Below are 27,960 nucleotides of genomic sequence, written 5' to 3'. Positions count from 1 at the left end.
AAAATAGGGGCAGGGGGGATCCAAGGCCCTCCTGCCCTCAGCTCCCCACCAACCCGTGACCCCCCACCCCCAATCCTACCCTCCCATACCTGGACATCTTTGGCCAGACGGACGGGTGCCAAGCCCGCCCATCTGGCAGGCCAGCCAGAGCAGGAATGGGGCCGGATTGGCCCAGGCACCTCAAACCCCGCCCACAGGTGGGGCCTGAGGTGCCTGGGCCAACCATAATAGGCCCTGGAGCCTTAGGCGCCTCCTGTGGGTGGGGCCATAGGCACATGGGGCAGGGTTTGAGCTCCCTCCTGCCCCGATAGTGTCAGGGAGGTTGGGGGTGCCGCGGGGCAAGAGGGCTTGGGCACCCTCTTGCCCCGATGTCATCGGGGGGGATGATGTATCGCGGCAGGAGAGATTGGCTATCTCCCCTGCCGCGATGCGATCACTCCGCATCATTCAATCATTCCGCATAGACTCATTTACTGGAAGTACGTCATTAATTACTTTCACTTCTTTAGAACAAAGGTGGATTTTAAAAAACAAACTTTCACTTCTTTAGAACAAAGGTGGATTTTAAAAAACAAACAAACACCTTTTGATTGAATCAATAAAGTGCCTGCACCAAGTACATTCGTTCTGCAATTTTCTTTTGGGTTTTTGGCTGTTTGACTTTCACTGTAGACTTGTTGGATTTCTTTCCTCTTGTTGACCATGGTCAGATAGTACGGTGGGATAGTACGGTGGGACCATGCATAGCAATGGAGGCTATATATTATACTACCAGAGGGGACTTGGTATGGTGGAATATTAAGGGGGAAATTCTGTATAGGAAGCCGATCTCAGCAACCACCTCAAAAGCGGCTGAGAATTGCAGACGTGATCTATACAGAATCATATCTGCCCTAGCGGACAGATGCCTAACCTCACCTAACTGTCCCAATTTTCTAACTGGTGCCCGGTTAGAGAATCGTTCCTGCCTGTTTGAGGGATCCTTTCCATAAGCTGACTGTGGTGAGGGAATTCCTCTGCCGCAATCAGCTGAGCGGCTGCAGCAGTGGACCCCCCCAAGTCTCACCAAAATCGGCAGGAAGGATGCCCACTCCCTCCTGCCTCTGAACCCCAGAACCTCTCCCAAAGCAGTTGGTGGGAGGGATACTTACTCCCTTCTGTTGGTGAACCCCCGAACCCCTCCCAAAGCAGCCAGGAGGAGGGATGCCCACTCTCTTCTGCCACCACCCCCTGGAACTTCCCAACCCCCCAACAACTGGCAACACCCCCCTCCAGACTGCACTGGGGAGGGACCTAAGGCCCTAATTGGCTTAAATGCCTATAGGATGGGCCTTAAGCACCTGGGCCAATCTGAGTCTTAGGCTACTCCCACTGTATCCCAGGATGCACTGGGAAGGAAGCCTAAGACTCCGATTGGCCCAGGTGCCTAAGGCCCCTCCTATAAGCATCTGAGCCAATCAGGGCCTTAGGCCCCTCCCCAGTGCATCCCAGAATGCACCAGAAATGGACAGGCCCACCATTTTAGAGTGGCAGGTTGGAGGGTGTAAGCATCCCTCCGGCCTGACTTTCTTCTGGAAAGGTATGGGAGGGTGTGGGGTGTTTAGGGTGGCAGGGAGGCCTACAGATTTGGGGAGTCTGGGGGGGGTGTTTCCGGTTGGTGGGTGGGTTGGGAAGGTCTGGGGGATGGCAGCAGGAGGGAGTGGGCATCACTCTTGCCCGGCTGTTTGGGAGTGGATTGGGGGTTCGGCGGCAGGAGGGAGTGGGTATTCCTCTTGCCAGGCTGACAAGTACAGCCCTATTTAACCTAACCATCCTTTTGTGGGCACATTCTACATGCTGCTGAAAATCCATAAATCCGGCAACCTTGGCAGACCAATCATATCTGTACACTCACAGAAGAAATATCTGGATTTAAAGAGTGGATTCTTAAACCCTTTGTGCAAAGAACAAAGAGTTTCATACAAGATACCACAGACTTCCTGAACAAATTAAATAATACCAAGCAGCTACCACCTGGCACACTTCTAGTCACAATGGATGTAGAATTGCTATACTGCAACATTCCCCATACAGATGGCATTGCTGCATGTGAAAAATTCCTAAAAACTCTCTGCAAGCTATTGCAGCATTTATTAAATTTATTCTAACACAACTATTTCTGCTTTAACAATGACATCTGTAAATCATGGACACTGCTAGATAGCAGTGTCTATGGGCACCAGGATGGCACCACAATATGCAAACCTCTTTGTGGCAAAACTAGAGAAGACATTTCTAAATATATATCAGACAAAACCCCTGAAATACTACTGGCATATTGATGACATTTTTATGATTTGGATTGAGGGAGAAGAGACTCTCAAACAATTTTACAACTCTTTCAACATATATCACTCTACAAATAAATTCAAAGACTATTCCACAGAAAGAGTCAATTTTCTAAACACCACAGTCTCTATCAGCAATGGTTACATCCAACATCTATATACAAGAAATCTACAGACAGATATAGATACCTCCACAACTCCAGCTTCCACCCCTCACATAAAAAGATTCATTATACACAGCTAAGTCACATGATGCCACTGTATCTGCTCTGACCCAAGAGACAGAGATAAACACCTAGAAACCCTGACTGAATCCTTCAAACACAAAGGATACAACCCTAAAATGATCTCCAAGAATATTGCCTCATCCCTTAAAACACCCAGAGAAAACCTATTGCACTACGAGGAAAAGAAAACAACAGAAAGGACCCCTTTGGTAGTGACATACAGAGCTGTAAAAACTAAGAAAAATAAGAGATTGTCACGATCCTAGACCTAAAGGTGGACTCGTGCCTAGCAATCCTAGTGCTAAAGCTAGCCCTAGGATATACAGGAGAAAAGAAATTGATGACTTCCCCTTTAATGCTGAAAGAAACCATGTGAAGGGAGTACAGGAGGAACAGGGGAACAACCTAGAACAGCTTCTGAGGCATACTTCTCCCTCTGCTAGCCCCCAGCTGAAAAGGATAATTAAAACTCCAGGAAAAGCTAAGGAGGCAAGGCAGGTAGCTCCTCCCTCTCTCAGAACAGGGCAGGCTCGTTTGAGCCATTTAGAGGCTGCTCTCAGGAGAAGAAAGGCAGTCTTGCCTGGGGCAGCTGGAGGAGAGTACTCACCTGATGGGGCTCTTGGATCTCAGGATATTGAAATGAGAGAATGTGACAATGACTGTGAAGCCAGCCAGCCGACAGCACCAGAGCCCATGGAATGGGTGCAGACTAAGGGATTGCCTGAAGATGTCTGTATGGATCTTAGCTAAGTGTCAGTGCTGGTTAGTTTGAAAGCAACAGTAGTAATTTCCTTGTATGGTATGCAAAGCAAGCTGCTTAGGAAACTGAATGAGGTCAGGGCTGCTGTGTGTGTGGAAAAAACGTTTTTTGTTATAAGCTGCAGACAACTGTATCTCTGAAGTTTATTTGGTTGTGCAGCTGTGATAACTTTACTGAGGGCAGGAAGCAAGTAGGGGAGAATCCACATTCCATATAGGTGGGTTAGTGGGGCCATTCGTGGCGTTCTGTCTTTCAGAACATTCAATAGTGGATTCGCTTGCTCCTATTCCCCTCCCCCCCAATCAGATAAGTTAAACTGATTGAGGCACAAGCCTGGAACATTGCAGGGCTTGAGTAGAACGCTGCTAGGACGGCTAGTCAGACTGCTGTGTGACTAGTCAAGGTGAAAACAGCAGCATATTGGACTCATATTTTATGGACTATTAGTCAACAGTGTTTTTGGACTGTGATTCTTTTCTTTTGTTTTTTCTGCTTACCTGAAGTAAGGTGGCAGCTGTGCTCTGCTGTTCAGACTCTGCTATAATTTTGATTTATGGACTAAGAGTTGTATTTTGGGAGTCAGGACTGCCCGGAGGCAGACTCCCCTTTTCGGGACACAATAAAGTGTTTTTGTGTTTGAACCCTGAACTGACTATTGTGCCAAGTTTGTTCCATATTTGTTCCAGTGAGATCCAGCAGGACTTCCTACTTGGAGGAAGCACGTCGCAGAGAGAAAGGCGTTGTAGTGAGCATTGCACTGATGTCCTGAAGACCAGGTATCGGCAGTGTTACAAGATCTACACCATTGCTCAAACAAAATGAATTACTAAATATTCCCAGTTCCACCTGTGCTGGCCTTCCATAAGCCACCTAATCGGAAACAGAAATTGGTAAGAAGCAAACCCCCTACACAAACCCACAAAGAAGAGAATGGTACTGCCATCTATTGCTTCTATCACATAACTACTTGCTTTCCTCTCCATCTTCCTTGTCCTCTCCAAACATGTTTATTTATTTTTAAAATTTCTATACCGTTTAAAACTAAATGGTTTACATACTTTACATACATAGAGTTATAAAAACCATAATTAGACAAACAAATAATCCTCAGAGAACATATTTTCAAAATAACACCAAGGGTTTATACAAAGGGTCAAAAATGATTCATCAACACCACTAAAGAAATTAATGACTAAAAAAGGCGTCTACAGATAATTACGTCTTGAGTAATTTTCTAAAACTACCATTTCACGGCATTGTCATAATTGGCCCACAAGGGAGTTCCATATTTTAACTCCTTTACCAGTTTACACAAGCTTCGGGCTAGCACTTGTGTTCAGTAAAGCTAAGTTCTCAGAACGTAATGATCTATTTGGTGAATAATTAAACATGTTGTTTTTGAACAATTTAGATATGATTTTATACATAAATTGATGACAAATCATCACTGCTTTATATTGTATTCTAAAAACAACTGGTAGCCAGTGCAATTGTCTCTCACTGTGAGATGTGATCATATTTCAATAATCCCATTATCAATCTTACTGCTGCGTTTTGAGCAACCTTTAATGCCTTGTACCTCGCTTTTGTTATCCCAAGGTACAGGGCATTGCAGTAATCAAGTCTCGACAAAACCATAGCCTGAACAACTGTGCGAAAATCAAAAGCTGATAGCATGGGTTTTATTCAATGCAACAAATGTATTTGAGCAAAGCATGCTTGTACTGTCTTAATTACTTACATCTTCATTGTAAGACCAGAATCCAGCCTCATACCTAAGACGGTCATAGACTCATTTACTGGAAGTACGTCATTAATTACTTTCACTTCTTTAGGCCACTTAAAATGAAGCTTTCCTACAAACATTATTTCCGTTTTATCTACATTTAATTTCAAACCTTGCTCTCCCATCCACTCCTTAATTTTACACAAGTAGCTGCTCAATAACTTTTCAAAATGTATACCCCATCCATTCACTAGAAAGAAAAAAATAATATCGTCTGCATATATTCGATATTCAACTCCCAAAGATTCAAATAGTTGACCTTTAGCAGCCATGTAAATATTGAACAAAAGCGCAGAAAGTGCTGAACCCTGTGGTACTCCAGTCCTAGCTGAATATTCTCCAGAGATCTTACATCCAGTTCTCACTTAGAAGGAGCATCCAGTAAGGTATGTTTTAAACCATTTGAAAACAACATCATTCATTCCAAGGTTTGGCAATCTCAATAACAGTCTACAACAGTGTTTTTCAACCGCTGTTCTGCGGCACACTAGTGTGCCGCGAGATGTTGCCTGGTGTGCCGCAGGGCCGCCATCAGGGCAGTACTACCAGTCCTGCATTCAGGGGCCCGGAGCTGACAGGGGGCCCGAGGCAGGGGCGCCAATAGCTCGCCAAGGCAAAGTGAGTCGATCACCCAGGACTCACTTTGTCTTGGCGATCTAATCTATCGAGCCGATAAGTCTTCTTCTCCCCGACGTCAATTCTGCAGTCGGAGAGGAAGTTCGGGCCAGCCAATCGCTGCCTGGCTGGGCGGAACTTCCTCTCCGATTGCAGAATTGACGTCAGGGAGAGCATGCGTCGGCGTCGGCTTTGGGGCCTGTTATCCATTGGTGGGTCCTGTTCCCCGATGGCAGCGGCAGTGGCAGTGGCTTGGGGACGGCAGGGAGAAAGAAAGAAAGGGGGCAGGCAGGGAAACAGAAGGAAAGAAGAGAAACAGAAAAAAAGAAAGAAAGGTCAGGGAGAGAGGAAGAAAAAGTTGGGGGAGGGAATGAGGTGTGGAGGAGAGAAAGCATACAAGCTGATAGAAGGGAAGAAAGATTGGATGCACAGTCAGAAGAAGAAAGTGCAACCAGAAATCACCAGACAAGGTAGGAAAAATGATTTTATTTTAAATTTAGCAAAGTGGAGGCAGTATTACCACAGTTTTCAAAGGAATTTGCCCAAATAACTTAATAGTTAACTGGGTAAATTCCCAGAGATGAAAACTTCCCTTCACTTACTATGCACAGTTCTGAATTTATATCTGCTGTCTATATTTTACAATATGGTCACCTTTTACTAAACCGCAATAGTGGTTTTTAGCGCAGGGAGCCTATGAGCGTCAAGAGCAGCGCTGGGCATTCAGCGCAGCTCCCTGCGCTAAAAACTGCTATTGTGGTTTAATAAAAAGGATGGAGGGTATATTTGTCTATTTTTGTATGCTATAAAAACCAAATACAGAGAGAGACTGAGAGCTGTTGACGAAGAGCTACGTGTGTGTCTTTCTTCGATTCCAGCCAGAATATCAGCTTTGTGTTCAGCCAAACAGGCCCAGGTTTCGCACTGAATAAAGTATTTTATAATTTTTCACTATTCTGTTTACTTAATATTTCATAATAAAGTAATTATAAAATACTTTCTTTGTGTTTATTTGATTCCTATTCAAGAGAATTACTTTATATATAGTCAATATAGGGACAGAGTTAAATTTTTTAACATTTTCTAATGGTGGTGTGCCTCGTGATTTTTTTCATGAAACAAGTGTGCCTTTGCCCAAAAAAGGTTGAAAAACACTGGTCTACAAAGATCAACTGAATCAAATACTCCTGATATGTCCAACGGCACAAGACAAAATATCATATGTTGGTCCATTCCCAATCGCAAAGTGTCCATTAAAGAAATCAATAGTAATTCTACGCTATGAGCTTTATGGAAACCAAATTGATTACAGTCCAAACAATCATGCTTCAGTATGAAATGAACTATTTTTTCTAAAACCTTTCCAATAAAATGTACAATAGAAATTGGTCTGAAATTCTTTCTAACACTTGTCTCTAAATTTTTTCGCTTCAAGACTGGTCTAACAGTAGATTGTTTACAAACCATTGGAAAAATACCATCTTCCAGTGATTTGTTCACAATTGTAGTAATTACTGGAGTCACCTTCTTAATCATTTGTTTAATAACTGTTGATAGGGGTAGTGGTTTCCCTAGATATCAAAAAACTCTGTCCTTGCCAGGAACTGGTTACTTTGTTCATCGATGATGACATACATTTTCACTGCTTTTTCTGGTTGCTCTTCTGCATACACCTTTTGCCACACAAATCTTGGTACAGGACCTTCCACTGCAGTTTGTAATGACTTTCAGTGGTGACACTTGCTGTCTCCTCCCCATCATGGCTTGAATCTGAGGCAGGAGTTTTCAGTGAGGTCAGCCTGCTTCTATCAGGATGTAAGGCCACATGTTGGTCACTGTCGCATGCTGTACATTTAATGGTCGCTTTACAGTCCTTGGCCATTTTCTTGGCTGAAGAGCAACATTTATTGCAAATCCCGCATTTTCTTAGCAGTTCTTTTTGCTCTCTTAAGGATTTCTCCCTAAATCCTTGACATTTCTGGAGAGGATGTGATTTTTTTATGCATTGGATATTATCACTGTAGATCCTCTACTATCTCTAAAGTAGGAGGACAATCAGTTGGTTGAGTTGCTGTGGATAACATGTCTATCTTGTACACAGCTAAGAACTTCCTAGTAGGGTTGCTATAATTTTTAACTGGCTTCTCATTCTAGAAGTGGCATATCTTCCCTACTTTAAGTACATCATCCTGGAAACAAGGATCATTTCTTTTTTTTGCCAGTTTTCTGGTGAACTTCATAAAGACTGTAAATGGAGGGAACATTCTTTTATTGTCCTCTTTATACTACATACCTGTAGATGACCATTTTTCTTTGACGTCATGATAGCTGTGCTGTAAACTTTTTTTATGCCACAAGATGTATCTAGGTAGCTTAAGCATGGAAGAATCGGATCACCTTTGAGTACTTCCAGTTCTTGGAGAAAATTTCTTAAATCCAACAGCTTAGAAACAAAGAATGATGACAAATAAAGGCCAAATGGCCCATGTAGTCTGCCAATCCACAGCACTACTATCTCCTCCTCTCCCGAAGAGATCCCAAGTGCCTGTCCCATGCTTTCTTGAATTCAGACACAGTCTTGGTCTCCAACACCTCTATCAGGAGACTATTCCATGCATCTACCACCCTTTCTATAAATAAGTATTTCCTTAAATTACTACTGAGCCTATTACCTTTTAACTTCATCCTATGCCCTCTCATTCCAGAGCTTCCTTTCAAATGAAAGAAACTCTCCCATGTCAATGTCTTTATTTGTGATTTTTTTTTTTTTTTTTTTTGGGGGGGAAATTGTCTTTTGCTCATCAAAGCTTGCTGGATGGCTTCTGGGTTGCCTTATTGCTGTTCGAGCCTTGCAGGCCTTGGGCATCATGCTGAAATGCATCTTTCAATCTCTTTATCTTCTCCCAATCTTATCATCTGGTTCATCGCTTGCCTTGATGTGGGCTTCATAACAGCTAAGGCATCTTTAAAGTCAGATTTTCACCCTCGATACTATTCTGGGCAATCATTAAACTGAGTGAGTCCCATGCTCATCAACGTTTTTCCATGCCATATACGTTGCTAGATCTTCTCTCTCTAAGGTCTCTAGCATGCTGACAGAGGTATCTGTGACTGACTGCTCGCTGCTGTCTGCCTGGAGTCAGGTGCAGAGTATGGCATGTCGGGTACCTCTTGCTTAATCACAGCATGTTTAGTTAGGCATGGCTGCTCAGTCTTCATGAGCCAAGTTCCTGTTTGAAGTCAGAGTCTGTGCTTAAAATGAAGCATTTCCCTCAGTGTGCTTTCCTGGAGTGAGAGCCTATGGCAGTGCTTCCATGTGCTTGCTTGAGTATGGATCACTGTAATGGTGTTTTGACTCCGTGGTGTGCTTCAACTTAGACTTCTCTCAGGCGAGTTGGACTTTGCTGCAGAAGAATGTGTTTTCTCTGAACCCAGTGACTTCTGAATCAGACTGTGATTGTTTGCTCTCTTGTGCTGAGGTCTGGGCCTTTACATATTCTGCTGTGCACCAGGTAGAGCCTTCCACTATGATATGGCTAATTGACTGTCCCCATCTTCAGGCCTTGTGACTTTCTCCTGCACCTTAATCTGAGCCTCAGTAGTTGCTGCTTCCTTCTCCTGTTGGAGCACCTTCAAGGAAATATCTAGCTCCACCTTTTTGCACTCTGTGGTGGGTTTTGGCTCTTCAGGGTGTAGCAGCAGCAGCAGCAGCCAGAGGCTCTGCTTTGTTCTGTTTCTTTAGTCTTAATTTCTGTGTTTCTATAGCCGCTTCTTGTTGGCTATAGAGAACCTTTATTTTCACAGATTTTGCTTCCATTTGCAATTTATTAGCCATGGAGACCATAGAGAATCTGCTGGAATGGCTTGTCTTTTATGATTTAAAGGTTTTACTGGTCCTAGAACTCCTAACAGAACATCTAGAGCTGCCAGAATATTGGGATTCAGTGTCTTTTGTTAGGGGTTCTGTATATTGCTCTATTTCTTTAAGAGACTCTGTTACTGTGGCCTGCTGTGTTTGATCTGTGGCCCTTTGTCTCTTATGCTATGCCAGAATATCCTGTGTATGCTTTCTATCTAAATAAGAACAGAATTCTTTAGATGTTCTTTGATATTTTTCATAAACAGTTGTAGTTGATTGGCTTGGCCTTTCTTATGTATCACGTTCATTTCCAATAATACTTTTGCCCACTGTTTTTCACATATCATGATGTATTTTTGAACCTCTAATTCATAGTTTTCCTGGGCTTCTTCAGTCAACGTGAGATCTCTGGATACTTTGTCAGGGTCCTTTTCACTGCCAAGGTGGGCTTGTGATAAGCTTGTAGCCTACTCTGCCATTAGGCACTAGTAATAATAAAACCCTTTATATATTTTATTTAAACAGTTCTTACACGAGTCTCTGGCAGTGTACTAAAATTAACACTGTGTATGGAGAAAAGTAAGGATTTGGCAAGAGTCCGCACTCTCTGCACTAGTGTGTCCTATTAATTATTCATGCAACTTCAACTTTGCCTTGGTGAGGAATAGATCTGATCAAAACATACAGGCAGCCCCACTGAGTAACTTTCTGCTACTGTTTTATCACTGACAGGGTGGGAAAGCCTTACTGTACACTATCTGTCAGACACTGCTTTTAAGTAACAGGTCTTTTTTCTACCAGACACTGCTCTGTTTATCTGATTATTTCCAAGTATTGTTCATTGGATTTTACTTAAACATTGCCCTGTATCTTGGTTTGTACTGTCCTGACCTCTCATTCTGACACTGAGGATTTTCAGCAGCTTAAACTAATTGAACCTGATGCTTGTTATATTATCAGACTGGACTCTATATTCCTTTTATATACTTTATTAATACAAACTTAAAAACAAAGAGACCCCTGGAGGTTACTTCATCCTACTGAGCGGGATTAAACCCACCAGTCTAGAGCACATGGTTCTTTTTCTAGAATTGATTACACTTTACTTTCGGAAACCTTGTTTGCTCGGGTCTCTGAGGCGACAATAGGTCCCCTCGAAGTGTCGGATCACAATATGATTTGGATTGATGTTGCGGTGGGTGGTCCAGTGGGTCCTGGGTCAGGATGGAGATTTCCCTCTTATTTACACCATGATGCCCATTTCTGGAAGTTTTTGTCTGAAAAGTGGGAGGCCTATTGCTCTTTCAACGCCCCACATGTAGATCAACCTGTATTATTTTGGGACGCAGCTAACGCAATATTACGTGGGGACATCATTGCCTATGTTACTACTAGAGCTCGTCGCATAGCACATCGTATAGTGCAGCTTGAACGGCAGTTGGTGCTGTTGAAACGTGATTTATTGTGTAATCCCACAGAGGCTAATAGAGAGGCGTACAAGGCTGCGTTGGTAGCGTTAAATTCCCTCATTCATGAACGTACGAAGAAATTGTTGTTTTTTCGTAAATTTCATTTTCATAAATATGGCAACAAAGCGGGGAAACTATTAGCGTCTATATCTAAGAGTTGGAAAGGATCTCGATACGTTCCCATGATACAGGAGAGCTCGGGGAGGATATTGACATCCTCGATGGATATCTCAGCTCGCTTTCATAGTTATTTTGAGGCCTTTTATGCATCCCCGGGTCCTTACACCGGTCCAGACGTGTGTGATTACCTGGAAGATGCGGGGATGCCTTGACTGACGGCTGCTCAGATGTCCATGTTAGATAGGCCTTTACACCTGCAGGAGGTGTTGCAGGCGATACAGAAATTGAAACCTTGTACGGCACCGGGCCCGGACGGTTATTCCCCTGAGTTCTTTAAGATCTTATCTTCATCCATAGGGGGCTCTCTTTTAGATTACTACACGGCCATTCAAGAACAGGGTGCGTTCCCTCGTTATTCTAATGAAGCCCTGATTACATTAATTCCGAAACCATCTAAACCGTCAACGGACATAGAATCTTATCGACCTATATAATTACCGAATGTTGATATTAAAATATTTGTTCGTGTTTTGGCTGATCGGTTGGCTCCCCTGTTGCCTTCTATTATTGTACCTGAGCAGGTGGGTTTTGTTCGGACTCGCCATTCAGTACTTAATGTTCGCCGGGTTCTCCTCGCCTTTTCTCGTGCTCAACAGGCACATTATCCTGGTTTACTTGTTGGGTTAGATGCGGCGAAAGCCTTTGATAAGGTTCATTGGCATTACCTGTTTCAGGTGTTACAGTATATAGGGATTCCCAACAGTTATTTTGCGTCGATACAGGCGCTTTATTCGGGACCAACTGCCTCGGTGTTGGTCAATGGCGTGAGATCCCCCTCCTTTTCCATCGGTAGGGGGATGCGACAGGGCTCCCGTTATCCCCCCTTCTTTTTCTTTTATATCTAGACCCCTTGTTACGCACGCTCCAGAGAGATGATGAGATCACGGGTTTGCCTGAGGGTTCTTCACAGTTGCAGGTGTTAGCCTTTGCAGACGATCTTTTGCTTACTTTGGGCAACCCTCATAGCTCGTTGCTTCGAGCATTAGAACTTCTGGATGAGTTTAATCTTTATTCGGGTTTGGTCCTAAATAAGCAAAAGTCTTTGGCACTTCCTATTCTATCTGAAGTACGACAGACTTGGCCTGGAGAATTTCCTCTGCAATGGGCTTCCTCTCATTTGATTTATTTAGGGGTGGTCATTCCTCAAAATCTGGACGGGCTCTATAAAGCTAATGTCTTGCCCTTGCTCCGTCGTACTGCGGCTACGTTACATAACTGGCGAAAGTATCCTCTCTCTCTCTCTGGCCGCATTGCTCTCTAAAATATGATGATACTGCCCCAATGGCTCTATATATTGCAAATGTTTCCCATTATGTTAACTACACAACATTTATCTCAACATAGGTCTCATCTTTCTGCATACTTGTGGCAGGGTAAACGGGCTAGGATTTCTTTATCTAAGCTTATGCTACCAATCGCTCAGGGGGGGTTAGGTCTCTTGTGTGTATCTAGGTTTAACCTTGCATGTCAATTACATCATATTCATGATTGGTTTTGTAATACTACTTGTTTTTCATTGCCTGAGATTGAATGTTTTCATTTTCAGCCTTACCATTTTAGTTATCTTCTTCATGCTCTCCACTTGCCAGATTTGCCTCTGTTACAGTCACACCCATTCTTACCTGCCATGCGCAAGGCTTGGAAGATGTTATGTAGGATGTTGAAGATCTCTCCCTGCAGAACACCTTGCCTTCCTATAGTTGGCAATGGAGACTTCCTACCTGGCTTGGATTCTGCAGTGTTTCAGAGTTGGTCCAGTGTGGGCCTTCAATATGTGTCTCAGGCTGTGATGCGCACTGGTTTTCCTGTCCCTTTTGTTGAGCTACAGACGATGTTCCGTCTTCTGCCTGCTGATTGGTTTGCTTATCGACAACTTCAACATTATTTACAGACCATGACTCCGGCGGTGGTGCGGGAAGATGTTCAGGACAGGTTACAGGAGGCTCTTTGCCTCGCAGCTCAGGAGCCTATACCGTTAAAATTCTATCATAAGTTTTTGCAAGAACTCTCCGGCAAATTGGACTTTCTCACCTTGGCCCAGAAGTGGTCGACTGATCTCCAGATACCTATTTCAGATGATATGATTCGTAAGGGTATCCATCTGGGGATTGCTTCTACCCTGTCATCTGTGGAGATGGAGCGAAATTACAAGTTTTTGTTACGTGCTTTCTACCCACCCAAGAGAGCTCATGTGATGGGGATCAGTATGGGACATTGCTGTGGTAAATGTGCACACCCTATGGCATCCTTTGGACACATGTTTTGGACTTGTCCCTTGGTGTCTTCCTTTTGGATACAATTGGTGTCCTCTGTGGCACGGCTTTGGAGTTGTTCTTGGAGGTTGCATCCAAGCTTTCTCTTCACTTTACAGATTCGTTTTCACCCACCCACCCAGGCTGTGCGGCCTTCCTTCGGAAAACTGTGTTGCTGGGACGGAAATGTATCTTGTTACAGTGGCTCTCACCACAGCCTCCCTCTATCCCCCAGTGGAGAGCATTAATGTTACAGCAAATGTTACTGGAACGCAAAGATATTGTGGACATGTCTGCTAAAGCGGGCCGGTTGTTCTGTCAATGTTGGCAACCCTTTAGTTTAACCTTTATTCCTTATGTTCAAAGTCAAATTTGGAATACTTAGTTTGTTTACTCCTTGCTTTATTCCTTTGTTATTCATTTTGAGTTGATTGCCGCTGCTGCTGCCCGGGTGGGTGGTTGGGGGGGGGGTAGGGGATTGGAGTTGAATTCTGCTTAAAAATCTGTTCTCTATTGTGTTTTGTATTGCTATTTGTGGTGTTTAATAAAAATGATTTAAATATTAAAAAAAAAACCCACACAAAAAAACAAAGAAATAAACAGATTTACAGTTTAATTGCTCTTAAGGATCTGGTCTTCTATAAAGTCCACACTCTACCAGCACATTCCAGAGGTAGAAATGGCCAGAAGTGTATCCCACATACTGTGTGGGGAATAATATTGTCCTACAGAATTTAGCATGCTAAGCTGTATTTAGACTAGCAGAGTCAAAACTAGTATGTCCAAAGCTAGAAGCACTAAGTTGTTTATAGGCTAGTAGCTTCAAAGGTAAAATACAAATGCTCTTCCATGGCCAGGTGCTGGCTAAACTGGAGTCTGAACAGAACTCACAACAAAGCAACCGGAAGGAAGGGGCTCATTTTTAAAGCAGACTTACAAAGTACTATAGGTTCCTTGAAAGTAATATAGTGCTATAGATTCCTTGAAAGCACTGTATAGTGCTTTGAAAATGAACACCTAAATGTGTTGTTGCCACCAGTCCTGTTCAGGGCAGGATTAACCAATAGGCCAAGTAGGCACGTGCCTAGGGCCCGAAATGGTCAGGGGGGCCCGATGAAGGAGGGCATCAACATTGTTTTTTTCCAAACGGCGATGGGCCCCTCCAGCACTGATCGGCAACGCAGACCCCCCCAATCGGCAATGAACGCCTCACCCCGATCGGCAACGCAAGCCTCACCCCAATCGGCAACGCGGGCCCCACCCATCGATGGAAAGTATGACAAGCAAGCAACGCGGGTAAGAAAGGCAAAGGGAACTGTAATTCTGCAAGCGGTGCTGCTTGCCCAAAGCTTCCCTCTGACACAGCTTCCTGTTTCCGCCTGGGCGCATGGTGGGGTGGGGCGGGGCAGGGGGCCAAGTGTACTTGTGTGCCTAGGGGCCCTTGACGAATTAATCCTGCCCTGGTCCTGTTTGCTGACCAAGTCATCTTGTGGGGACCCCCTCCTTGGAAAATAACATCATTTGAGGCTAACCTTGGTTGGCTCCCCAGGCTCTTTTTGTTGGGCTTACCAAGTTATGGTTGGTTCCAGGGGAAGGGGATTAAACTCTGGGTGTGGAAGTTGAGTTTACTAGGACAAAAAGACATATTGAAGGAATGAACAACAGTTAGCTTTCCCTCTTATTGGGGGTGGAGACTGAGTATCCATGAGTTAATGGGATGGAAGGTCAGGGACGCCAGGGTCACCTATAAATGTAGGAAGAACTTTTTGAGTATTTGGGATCCATATTTACAGTCCCTATCTCATAGAGCAAGAAGCCAGATATTGAATGAGTTGTAACTGTAACTACTGAGAGTTGGTTACTTTTCTTCCATCCACACACATTAGGAGAATGTGTATTGGGTGGAGGGTGGGGATTGGGGTATGAGTAGTGGCTCGTGGCCAGCAGGGGGTGCTGTTTAATGGGACGATATTGAGGTCAGAAGCATGATAGTGCAGTATTTTTGTAGCGCCAGTTTTTCGTATGATTCTGGGTAATTCTAGTTAGACAAACATCTGTGTTAGTTAAGGACCGCGCCCAAATAGAAGCGTACGGAAAAACAGGTGAATAAAACATTTAAATATAATGTAGCTAAGGCCAGAAGAAGAAAAAACACACTAAAGATTAATATAAGGGAAAGAATGGTGTTTTCTTGTGTATTTTGCTGTTGAGCTAAATCATGGTGGAAATCATGACTACATGAGACATGGAGTCCAGTTTAGATTCTTTTGTATGTACTATGACTGTCCTGTCTTAGGCCAGCATCTTGTGCCAGTGAATAGTTTCTGTTCTTTGTTCAGCTTCCCGCCTTTAGCCTCGTGGTTCTAATTGAAAACAGATGTGCTCAGGCTAGTTAGGAAAACTCCATATTCCAAACTGAGATATAAAATGTATGAAGTATGAATGGCCAAGATATGAATGAAATTATGAATGTTTGGGGCCCATGGATGTGATATGATTGTGGATATATAAATGGTTTTATAAGCAGAAACACTAAGAAAAAATCTTGAGCACAACATCTGGAAGTGATTAGAGTCAGTCTCAAGAATAGGGAGAAAGGGGGGCATTGGAAGCCCACGCTTCAGGAAGAGGAGAGGGGGATTTAACCCCCCCTGATTTCTGTGTAAGGCTGTGCAATTTGAATCTGTCAGCTTAGGAGTTTTTTTTTTCCTTTAAGGCTCAGAACTTGTCAGCATGGAAGGACTGAGAATTTACCATGTTAATAATTGTGAATTCTTTTGAATGTTAATGTTAATTCAGAAATCATCTGAAACTTTGACTAACTTTTAAACATGGAGGAATGTTTCTTTGTCTAAACTTTAAGACCACCCAGAGAAATGTTATTGGTCGTCAAACTTGATGATGTCACTAAACCAAAAGTTATATAATAGACTGTAATGAGATAGAAAAACGAGACCATTGTGAGAAGGCCAGTCTTTGGCCACGATGATGATCTCCCATGAGCGCAACGTAAGCAATTATGCTATTCTTTTGATCTAATAATGGGAAAATAGAACCAATAATTCAATAAATCCTGGTTATAATTTTAAAACCTTGCGCTGGTGTCATTTTGCATGTAGAATTATTTTCAAACCTGAAGCTTTCACAAATGGCGTCAATGCCCCATGCTCAATTGGTGCCGAAACCCGGGAACTAACTAATTTGACGCCTTGAAAAAGCTTATAGGTTATTCATAGAACCTCTAGGAACTTTAGAGATTTCGCATGGTTGTGTAACAAAAGGTAGTCACAGGTTGACTGGCTGCGCAGGAATATGGCGGAAATTAGAGATAAAACGGGACCGGAAAACTGGAAAATTGTGAGTATTACGCCTGTTTAAAGAAAAAAAATAATAAAAAAAAAAATTAAAAATAATAATAAAAAAAAAAAAAAATTAATTAAAAATGATAATAAAAAAAATTATTTAACAGTAAGGAGCATGCATGCTTGTATATATCTGTACATAATTGTATAAAGTTAGTGGAAATTACTTGTTAATGGAAAAGAAAAAAAAAAAATCCCTTGCAGTGCTGGCATTTTTCCATCTGGCTTTTAAACTGAGCAGTGCCTGTCTGAAAGAAGAAAAAAAATTAAGATAGAAGTGCCCAGAAGTTACTGAGTTTGAAGGAAAAAATATATATTCTCCTGCTGTGTGTCTAAGCTTTGTCTCTGAACTAACTCTTTCTCTCTGTGAAAAAGAAAACTGTCTGTTTTAATCTGACTTTGAAAAGTTTCCCTCACCCGTCTTTTTGTTTGAAAAAACGGGCTGAGGGCACCCCCCCTCTTTCTTTGTCTCCCTCTGCATTTTCAGTGCCTATCTGAAGTAACTACTTTGAAAAGAAAAAAGAAATTGTGTTTCTCAGCTTTGTCTTTCTAAACTCCAGTTTCTGTCTCTCTCTGTTTTTTTTTGCTCTGCCCTAACTTTTTCTCTTGTCTCTGGAAAAAGAAAAATAAAGTTAATGGCTTCCCGTTCCAGTCTTCTTTGTGTGAATGAAAGAGCGGGCTGCAAATGGGGGATTTTCACCCCCACCTTTTTCCTCCATGCCTTCCACAGAGCTATCACGTGAGGAAAGAGGGGGAGGGAATAGCAGCAATGGAGTCCTTTGTCTCAGGGCTACAGATTTTCCAACAGGTATTTGCTTATATACTAGTCAGTTAACGAATTTGATTCTTCTTTTTTGAGAAGTCTCGGAGCAAGTCTGTTTGCATATTAAAAGGGTTTATTGAGAACTGGTAGTTTGAATCCTATGTATCCGTGGCTTATGTAGTGTGAATATCAGGATTCAATGTGGTCTCTCTCTGATAAAACTTTACCAGCATGCTGTTTAGAGTTCCGGAAAGTTTGTGTATGTTGTTTTTGTAGTGTAGATCTGTGCTGTTAAGAACAATTGAGGTACTTTAGTAGCTTCAGAGCTGTTTGTAGCCTAGGGCTATGTCAAAGAATGCATTAAAAAGAGGTTATGTAGCCTGTATGTTGTTTCTTTATATTTTAAAAAAGGTTATCAGAATATTGGAAGAACAGAACTGTAGGATCAGAAGGAATTGGAAAGTGATTTTTAAACAAGAAAGTGAAGTGAAAAGGAAAAGAAAGTTTGAATAGCTAGATCGTTTAAATGTTTGGCTGTTTCAAAGCAGGGAGATAGTCTGTAGAACGAACGTACAAGAATGTGGAAGAAAGTTTTGTGAGACGTGTTAAGGAAGGATGTGCTATGAATTATGACCTGATTGTAAGGGATCTGATATGGAGGAGTTCGATAGGGAAGATGGGAGAAGAGAAAAGAATTCTGCTGGACTTGGGAATGTATTCAACAGTGAAAGAATAATTTTGTGGAAAAGAAAAAGATTAATTCCAAAAAAAAAACAGATACCATGCTTAAAAGCAGGCAAGTGTGCATAAGGGAAAAATAAAATCCCTGCCTTTATAGTTTTATCTCAGGGTTCAAATTAATTTTGAATATGAATTTTTGTGCCCCTGCATGGTTTATAAAGTATTTTTAAACTTGTGCATTGTCCGGAATGTATGATTAGGGAGTAATTAAATTTAAATACATTTTAAAATTAAATTGGGAAGTTTAAAATAAAAAGATTAACAAAAGTAGAGGTTAAGTACCTATATTTTTTTGAAAATCGAAATAAATGTGAAACAAAAAGCTTGCTAACTTAGTTAACGGGAAAAGAACAATTATAATAAACTTTTATATAAGTGGATGAATTCGGAATTGAAATTTTGCTTACTTTTTACAAGTAAGCTCTTCAGGATAGGAACCTAATAAAGAATATGGAATTGAGAATAATTCCCTGATGTTAGAAAAAAAGAAAGTCTAATTTTACCATGTAGAGAATGTGTCTGCATGTTTAAATTTTCCTGTGGCCATATTTTGGTACTACAGGACCCTGAAAAAAGTCTATTTAATCTGTATGTTTTGTGTTTCAGTTAAGAACCTTCTTTGAATCTTTTCAACAATTCTACACAGAAGACTCTGCAATACAAGAATTAGTACTGTTTGCAGAGGGGATAATGTGCATGTGTTTCTTTTTCTTTGTTCTTTTGTTAATGAACATGTGCTTTCCTTCCAGGATTTACACTGACCAGCAGTACCACATTCCACCACTAGAGCTGTGGAGAACACAGAGAAAAATTCCGATGCTGAATTTTCGGCGGGAATTTCAGTGTTCCTTTGTCTTCAACTAATGAGCTGTGCTTACCTTTCAGTTGTACCAGTAAAGAAAAAGCAGTTCCATAGTTACAGAAAAGCCAAGCTTGAATTATGAAAACGTTGCAGCATGAACTTTTTAAAGCCATGATTTAAATTTCACTGAAATTAATTTAGAGACTCCGACCTTACAAGTTGCTAAAACTATTTGCAAAAGACATTTCTGGACTCATATAAAAAATTTTGAACGAAAAAACAGACTTTATCTTAAACCACGTTACTTTAAATCACTTCATTTGAATTAGGCTTCTGAACTTTAATTATGCTTTTGCATAATTTCATAGAATTATTCTGATATTGTATTAATAACTGTATTTTCTTTATCATTGTCTTCATGCATTGTTCTCAGAAAATATTTTGTGTATCCTGTATTTTAAATTTTATTTCATATGACTGTATTTCTATACACAGTGGCAACTTCTAAGCTGTAACACAGTGCCACAATATTGTTTAATTGGGTTTAACAGCTAATATCATCAGTCCTTTTAATGATTTTAATTTAAATTTGAGAAATAAGTTCCTGCAACACACACAGAAAAAGAAAACTTATATCTGATGTGCATGCATTATCTGCACATGAGTACATTTCCATATTAAGCATATATTTGGGTTTTCTTAACACTGTGCATTATTTTACACTTTATTGATTTAATTCCAAGATTTTATAACATAACACTTTTGAGCATAGGGACTAATTAAATTAGGTAATACTGAGGTTCTCTTTATCTTAGGGAAATCTAGGGTTCTATTTTTCTTTAACTATACTTTCTCTAAATTTCTGACTTTTAAACTTTAAAAGTACTGGAGTTTCATGAATACCTCTATGAATAAAACAACAGACGTCTCTGCTCTAGGACTGTACTTGCACCTAGAACAGACACTGTCTAACTACCACTGGAATGGTAAGTTTCCTATATGATATGGTTTAGACAGCAACTTACATAAATGTACACTTAGATGGGTTTTATCTAGAATAGTGGATGGGATTTGCTTGCATTCTCACTAGAGAATTCAAGTAAGCTTTGGGTAAGATCTTCTAGGCACCTGCCGTTGCAGGCCTAGGTAGTACATTTTTCTGGCTTTTGCTATCTAATTGGCATTTAAAAGAATATACTTGCACAGACACACTGATCCATAAGAAGAACCGTACCCTGAGTGAACCCCAGCGCCACAGATAAGACCACGAGCTCAATTCTGAATATTACTTCATAAATTCAGAAATATTCAAGAGGGGATTGAGTAGTGGCTCGTGGCCAGCAGGGGGTGCTGTTTAATGGGACGATATTGAGGTCAGAAGCATGATAGTGCAGTATTTTTGTAGCGCCAGTTTTTCGTATGATTCTGGGTAATTCTAGTTAGACAAACATCTGTGTTAGTTAAGGACCGCGCCCAAATAGAAGCGTACGGAAAAACAGGTGAATAAAACATTTAAATATAATGTAGCTAAGGCCAGAAGAAAAAAAAACACACTAAAGATTAATATAAGGGAAAGAATGGTGTTTTCTTGTGTATTTTGCTGTTGAGCTAAATCATGGTGGAAATCATGACTACATGAGACATGGAGTCCAGTTTAGATTCTTTTGTATGTACTATGACTGTCCTGTCTTAGGCCAGCATCTTGTGCCAGTGAATAGTTTCTGTTCTTTGTTCAGCTTCCCGCCTTTAGCCTCGTGGTTCTAATTGAAAACAGATGTGCTCAGGCTAGTTAGGAAAACTCCATATTCCAAACTGAGATATAAAATGTATGAAGTATGAATGGCCAAGATATGAATGAAATTATGAATGTTTGGGGCCCATGGATGTGATATGATTGTGGATATATAAATGGTTTTATAAGCAGAAACACTAAGAAAAAATCTTGAGCACAACATCTGGAAGTGATTAGAGTCAGTCTCAAGAATAGGGAGAAAGGGGGGCATTGGAAGCCCACGCTTCAGGAAGAGGAGAGGGGGATTTAACCCCCCCTGATTTCTGTGTAAGGCTGTGCAATTTGAATCTGTCAGCTTAGGAGTTTTTTTTTTTCCTTTAAGGCTCAGAACTTGTCAGCATGGAAGGACTGAGAATTTACCATGTTAATAATTGTGAATTCTTTTGAATGTTAATGTTAATTCAGAAATCATCTGAAACTTTGACTAACTTTTAAACATGGAGGAATGTTTCTTTGTCTAAACTTTAAGACCACCCAGAGAAATGTTATTGGTCGTCAAACTTGATGATGTCACTAAACCAAAAGTTATATAATAGACTGTAATGAGATAGAAAAACGAGACCATTGTGAGAAGGCCAGTCTTTGGACACGATGATGATCTCCCATGAGCGCAACGTAAGCAATTATGCTATTCTTTTGATCTAATAATGGGAAAATAGAACCAATAATTCAATAAATCCTGGTTATAATTTTAAAACCTTGCGCTGGTGTCATTTTGCATGTAGAATTATTTTCAAACCTGAAGCTTTCACAAATGGCGTCAATGCCCCATGCTCAGGTAGTGGGTGGACAGATGCTTTACTACTTTTTTGTTTTGTCCAACAGTGGATACCATTAGAATCCAGATATCTTATTATCTTTCTATTTGAGTAAGGATGTGGACATGTTTGATGCATTTTCAGTTCATCTTAGATATTCAGTTGTATAGATTTGTCATGTGGTATTGTGGGGGGAGGGGGAAAGAGGTGTGTGTGATTTTCTAAGTTGATATTTCAGAAAAATGATACTGAATCTTTGGACTATCTATGCAATCTTTTATTACATATGGACAATACTGGTATTTTGTTTTGTAGCACATGTTGTTCCATAGTACGTTGTCTTCTTGTGGTTTTGTTCATTTTCTGTTTGTATTATGGTGCAGTTCTCAATAAAAATTGTTGGAATTAAAGAAGGTAAGGCAAGATTTCTCTTGGCTAAATCCTTGATGGCTTGCCTATGTATATGTTCCACCATTTTGCCTGGCACTCATATCAGGCTCATTGGTCTATAATTTCACAGGTCACCTCTGTAACCCTTTTTAAAAATTGGTGTTATGATGGCCATCCTCCAATTTTTTTGGAACCATCCTCATTTTTAAAAGATAAATTACATGTTATTAATAATAGCTCTGCAAGTTCATTTTTTAGTTCCATCAGTTTTCTGTATATTGTCCAGTGCAGTTGATTTGCTACTCTTTAATTTGACAAATTGCCCCATTATATTTGAGTCAGGTGATGTAGAAGAGTTGGTTGAGGTTTAGCATTCCTCCCTTTCCTCAGTGATAGGGTCTGTTTCAGATTCAGCTGAGTAGCAGGTTTATGTAAAAAAAAAAAAAAAAAAGTAAGTTTATGATTAAGGCCAAGGAACACCTGGAAAAGGACAGCGTATCACTAGCTTAAGACATTGGCCAGTGATGTGAAATTGTTTTATGGATATTGTGGGATTTATCATTAGTCATTAACTATTGCAAAGAGGAATTTCATGCAGACTAAGATTTCCTTGGCAGTAAATCAGCATGAAGTACTGTTTTCCATAGTGAGATCCCTTAGTCCTCACTGAAGCATGACCTAACAGATATGGATATTTTGGGCCCTTCAGAGTTTCATTGATTCTGGGTCACTAAGCAAGTTAAACCGTTGTGGAAGCTAAGTACATTATTAGTATGCTGGTATTGGGATATGGGAGGAAGCAACCAGGTAGGCTGAACAAATTCAGAGATGCATCTGAGCAGCAAGCTTAATTAGTGTCTACAAAAATCTATGGTTCCTGTAGAAGCCTAGATCATGTCCAGCAGACCTGATACAGATAAGGAGAAATTTTGCCTGCTCTGGTTAATATTATTAATGCTTAGAAATATGATGGCAGATAAAGGCCAAATGGTCCATCTAGTCTGTCCATCTTTGGCAACCAGATGTGTCTTGCAGAGATTGATTCGTATGTGGCTTTAAATAAGTTTGTATTTAGATGGAAGGTATGCATACAATCTCAATTTAGGAAAGATGTTTTTCAACTCTCCATAAAACCTTCTATTAGAATCACTCTATCGGCCCTCAGAAATGCCACCAATTGTTCAACTAGCTTTCATAACAACTGACTTTACACATTCAATCTTCACTGGGTCATACTATAAATGAATTTACACTCAAAAATGAGAAGAGTAATATTATTTATGCATAATTTTGTAGTTAGCTTGGGTGGTAAACAGCAAGGGATCAGCACGCCAACATGTTTCACCCTACAATCTCTAAAACCCAAGAAAACAATCTAAGTATTATCAAAATGTAATCCTATGTGAAATCTAACCACTCCAATCCCATTCAAGTCTCTTGCCTTCATTAAGAATTTGCTTCACGACGTGGCCACCCGTTAGTCTCTACCAAGATGGCCGCGGCGTGTTAATTATCTTATTAAATACCCACAGATGCGGCTGTCAGTGACACGGCTGGGCGGGGCTAACAAAGCCTACGACTATGTCAAAACTTGACGTCACACCAGCACTGACACCTGACCCGGGGCATAGAATTTCACTGCTAAACAACAGTAAAGCACTCCAAATAGTGTAAGTTAAAAAGAAGAAGAACAACAACCCCCCCAGCGAGACCTCACATCAAAGACAACCACTCTAGTTCTAAATTTAGACCATGGGGATAACTGTATTAAGGCGATAAATCCATCACTGTTCCAAATAGTTTAATCTTGCTTCCATATTACCCTCTGTGCCCTGTATATCTAGGGTGTCAATAATCCTCCACATGATCTGGTCCAGAGTGTGTTTCTTTGCTGCCCAATGTTGTACTAGTGGGGCTGACCAGGTTTCAGTGGAGATACGGGATTTATGTTCATTCAGCCAAGAACATTGGTCCAAGAACATTCTAGTTACAGGGAAGAAGCTAATAGACAACTAGCAGATTTGACATCTTATGTCCCAGTTGCCCAGGATCCAGGGGAAAGGCTGATGAAGGATATATTCAATTATGTCACTGTTATTTACAAGGGTGGCCAGCTTACAAAGAATGAATACAAGTTCTTGCTGGAAAAGTTCCCGAAAACACCGAAAATACAGTTTGTTCCCAAAATTCATAAGAACCTTCAGTCCCCTCCGGGAAGGCCAATTGTTAATACCAGGGAAAGCCTTTTGGAACCCCTGTCAAAATTTCTGGACATATTTTTGAAACATGCAGCCAGTCAGGTCCGTTCCTATTTAAAAGACTCTTCTCACTTTTTGAGAAATCTGAGGGAGGTCTCCAGCATACCAACACACTGTTGGATGGTGACTTTAGATATAGTCTCACTATATACGAAAATCCCACAACAACAAGCTTTGGATATTATTAGGGACACCTTAGAGGCTAGACAGGGTCCCCAGAGAATTACCACAGATTTTCTCCTTACCCTTGCCAAATGGGTGATTGAAGAGAGTTATTTCAAATACAAAAGGAAATATTACAAACAGGTCCAGGGAGTGGCGATGGGGGCCACCCTGGCCCCCTCGGTGGCCACACTGTATGTGGCTAAACTTGAAGAGGAAGTAATATATCCTTCTGCCCAGTACCGTACTAAGGTCCTACTGTGGAATCATTTTTTGGACGACATATTCTTCCTCTGGAATGGTACAGAAACTGATTTACAGGGATTCATTCAATGGATCAATACTATTGATGTAAACCTTCAATTTACAGCTTCATTTAATATTCATAAAATATAATTTTTGGATATTTTAGTCTATAGGGAGGGTGATCAATTAGCCACCACATTATACAGGAAACCAGTAGCTAGAAATGCCTTGCTACATTTTTCGAGCTTCCATCCATATAAGCTTAAATACAGCCTCCCTGTGAGCCAATTTCTAAGGGCTAGAAGAATTTGTTCCAACCTGGCAGAATTTCACCGGGTGGCAGATGAGATTAGATGTAGGTTCCGATCCCGTGGGTACCCGGAGAAATCGATACACCAAGCTTATAAACGGGCTAGGTATGCCCACCGGGACTTGTTACTACAAGATACTAACAGATGGAGATGGAGGAGGCTAGACTTGTGTGTGTCCTTCCATATTCAGATGCGGCGAAATCATGGTGGGGTCTATCAGATCACATTGGTCGATTTTGAGGACCTTGAGAGGACTGGAGGAATCCCCCATGATAGCCTATACCAAAGGGAGGACCATTGGTCAAATGCTGACCCAGAAAGGGGCCCCCACCATCATCCAGGACACACATAAACAGTGCTCCCATTGCCAATGGTGTGAGAAAACCATTGAAGGGGTTTCTTGGCAGGACCCCCAAACAGGCAGAGCCTGTCCAGGCTAGGCAATGTACTACATGTAAAACGGATTGGGTAATTTACATTATAGTCTGCCCCTGCTAGTTAGTTTACGTTGGACGCACTAAGCGCCCTGTGCAGGTGAGGCTGAATGAACATAAATCCTGTATCTCCACTGAAACCTGGTCAGCCCCACTAGTACAACATTGGGCAGCAAAGAAACACACTCTGGACCAGATCATGTGGAGGATTATTGACACCCTAGTTATACAGGGCACAGAGGGTAATATGGAAGCAAGATTAAACTATTTGGAACAGAGATGGATTTATCGCCTTAATACAGTTATCCTCCATGGTCTAAATTTAGAACTAGAGTGGTTGTCTTTGATGTGAGGTCTCGCTGGGGAGGTTGTTCTTCTTCTTCTTTTTAACTTACACTATTTGGAGTGCTTTACTGTTGTTTAGCAGTGAAATTCTATGCCCCGGGTCGGGTGTCAGTGCGGGTGTGACGTCAAGTTTTGACATAGTCGTAGGCTTTGTTAGCCCCGCCCAGCCATGTCACTGACAGCCGCATCTGTGGGTATTTAATAAGATAATTAACACACCGGGGCCATCTTGGTAGAGACTAACGGGTGGCCACGTCGTGAAGCAAATTCTTAATGAAGGTAATCTAATCTAATCTAATCTAATCCTTAGGTTTGTATACCGCATCATCTCCACGTTCGTAGAGCTCAACGTGGTTTACAGTAGGAGAAATAGGAAGGAACTACAGCAGAGGGTTAGAGGTAGAAGTGTGAAGAAAATTTAGAGGACTTGGGATGCCAAGATATAAGAGTTTCCTTGATTCCTAAGTTGGAGGGAGACTTACATTTTTTGAGAAAAGCCAGGTTTTCAGATGTTTGCGGAAAACTTGGAGAGAGCTCAAGTTCCGAAGAGGGGAGGTAAGGTTGTTCCAGGGCTCAGTGATTTTGAAGTGGAGGGAGGTCCCTAGCTTTCCTGTGTGGGAAATGCCTTTTAGCGAGGGGAAGGATAGTTTTAATTTGTGGGAGGATCTGGTGGTATTAGGGTTTGAGGAATTCCAAGAAAGAGGGATAAAGGGAGGGAGGATACCATATAGGATTTTAAAAGTTAAACAGGCGCATTTATAGTGGAACCTGGCGATTATCGGAAGCCAGTGGAGCTTAGCCAGGAGCGGGGAGACATGGTCAAATTTACTTTTAGCGAAGATGAGTTTGGCCGCGGCATTCTGAATCCGTTGGAGTCTGTGGAGGTTTTTCTTAGTTAGGCTTAAGTAGATAGAGTTGCAATAGTCCAATCTGGAGAGGATGATGGATTGGACAAGGAGGGTAAAATGTTTTTGATGGAAGCAGGATCTAACTTTCCTCAGCATGTGAAGGCTGAAAAAGCATTTTTTTTACCAAGGATTGGAGGTGGGCATTGAAGGACAATGTGGAATCAATGATGATGCCCAAGACTTCACTCGAGAACTCAAGCTGCAGAGAGGAGCCAGAGGGTAGTGGGATGGAGGTGGGTAGGTGATCTAGTTTTGGACCGAGCCAAAGAAGTCTTGTTTTGGACTCATTCAATTTCATTTGCACAATGTGGGCCCAGGATTGTAGGTTCATTATACAAGAGGATATGTTCTTAGACAGGTCGGTGAGGTTCGAATCTTGAATGGGATTGGAGTGGTTAGATTTCACATAGGATTACATTTTGATAATACTTAGATTGTTTTCTTGGGTTTTAGGGATTGTAGCCCTGAGGAAACCCCCTAAGGGTGAAATATGTTGGCTTGCTGATCCCTTGCTGTTTACCACCCAAGCTAAGTACAAAATTATGCATAAATAATATTACTCTTCTCATTTTTTAGTGTAAATTCATTTATAGTATGACCCAGTGAAGATTGAATGTGTAAAGCCAGTTGTTATGAAAGCTAGTTGAACAATTGGTTGCATTTCTGAGGGCCGATAGAGTGATTCTAATAGAAGGTTTTATGGAGAGTTGCAGAGATTGAAGCAGGGTTATAAGGATGTGACAGACATGGCAAGGTATTGGCTTTTGAATTTGCCTCTGCTGAGTAAGATAGTGGAGAAGATAATGCTGGGCCAGCTTCAGCACTTTGTGAAAGAAGAGAAGCTGTTGATATTGGAGCAGTTTGATTTTAGGGAAAAGCATAATTTGGAGACATTGCTGATTTCTCTGATGGAAGTGCTGCATATGGAGATGGATAAAGCAGATCTGTACAGCTTTTGATATTGTGAATGATCTTCTATGATGGGTCATAATTGCCTGAACATAAGAACATAAGAATTGCCGCTGCTGGGTCCATTGTGCCCAACAGTCCACTCACGCAGCGGCCCCCAGGTCAAAGACCAGTGCTCTAAATGAGTCCAGCCTCACCTGTGTACGTTCCAGTGTAGCAGGAATTTGTCCAATTTTTTGTCTTGAATCCCTGGAGGGTATTTTCCCCCTATAACAGACTCTGGAAGAGCGTTCCAATTCTCTAC

This window comes from Geotrypetes seraphini, chromosome 10, assembly GCF_902459505.1.
Source record: "Geotrypetes seraphini chromosome 10, aGeoSer1.1, whole genome shotgun sequence".
Taxonomy (NCBI): Eukaryota; Metazoa; Chordata; class Amphibia; order Gymnophiona; family Dermophiidae; genus Geotrypetes; species Geotrypetes seraphini.
The sequence above is the reverse complement of the archived record's forward strand: the minus strand, read 5'-3'. Positions refer to the sequence as shown.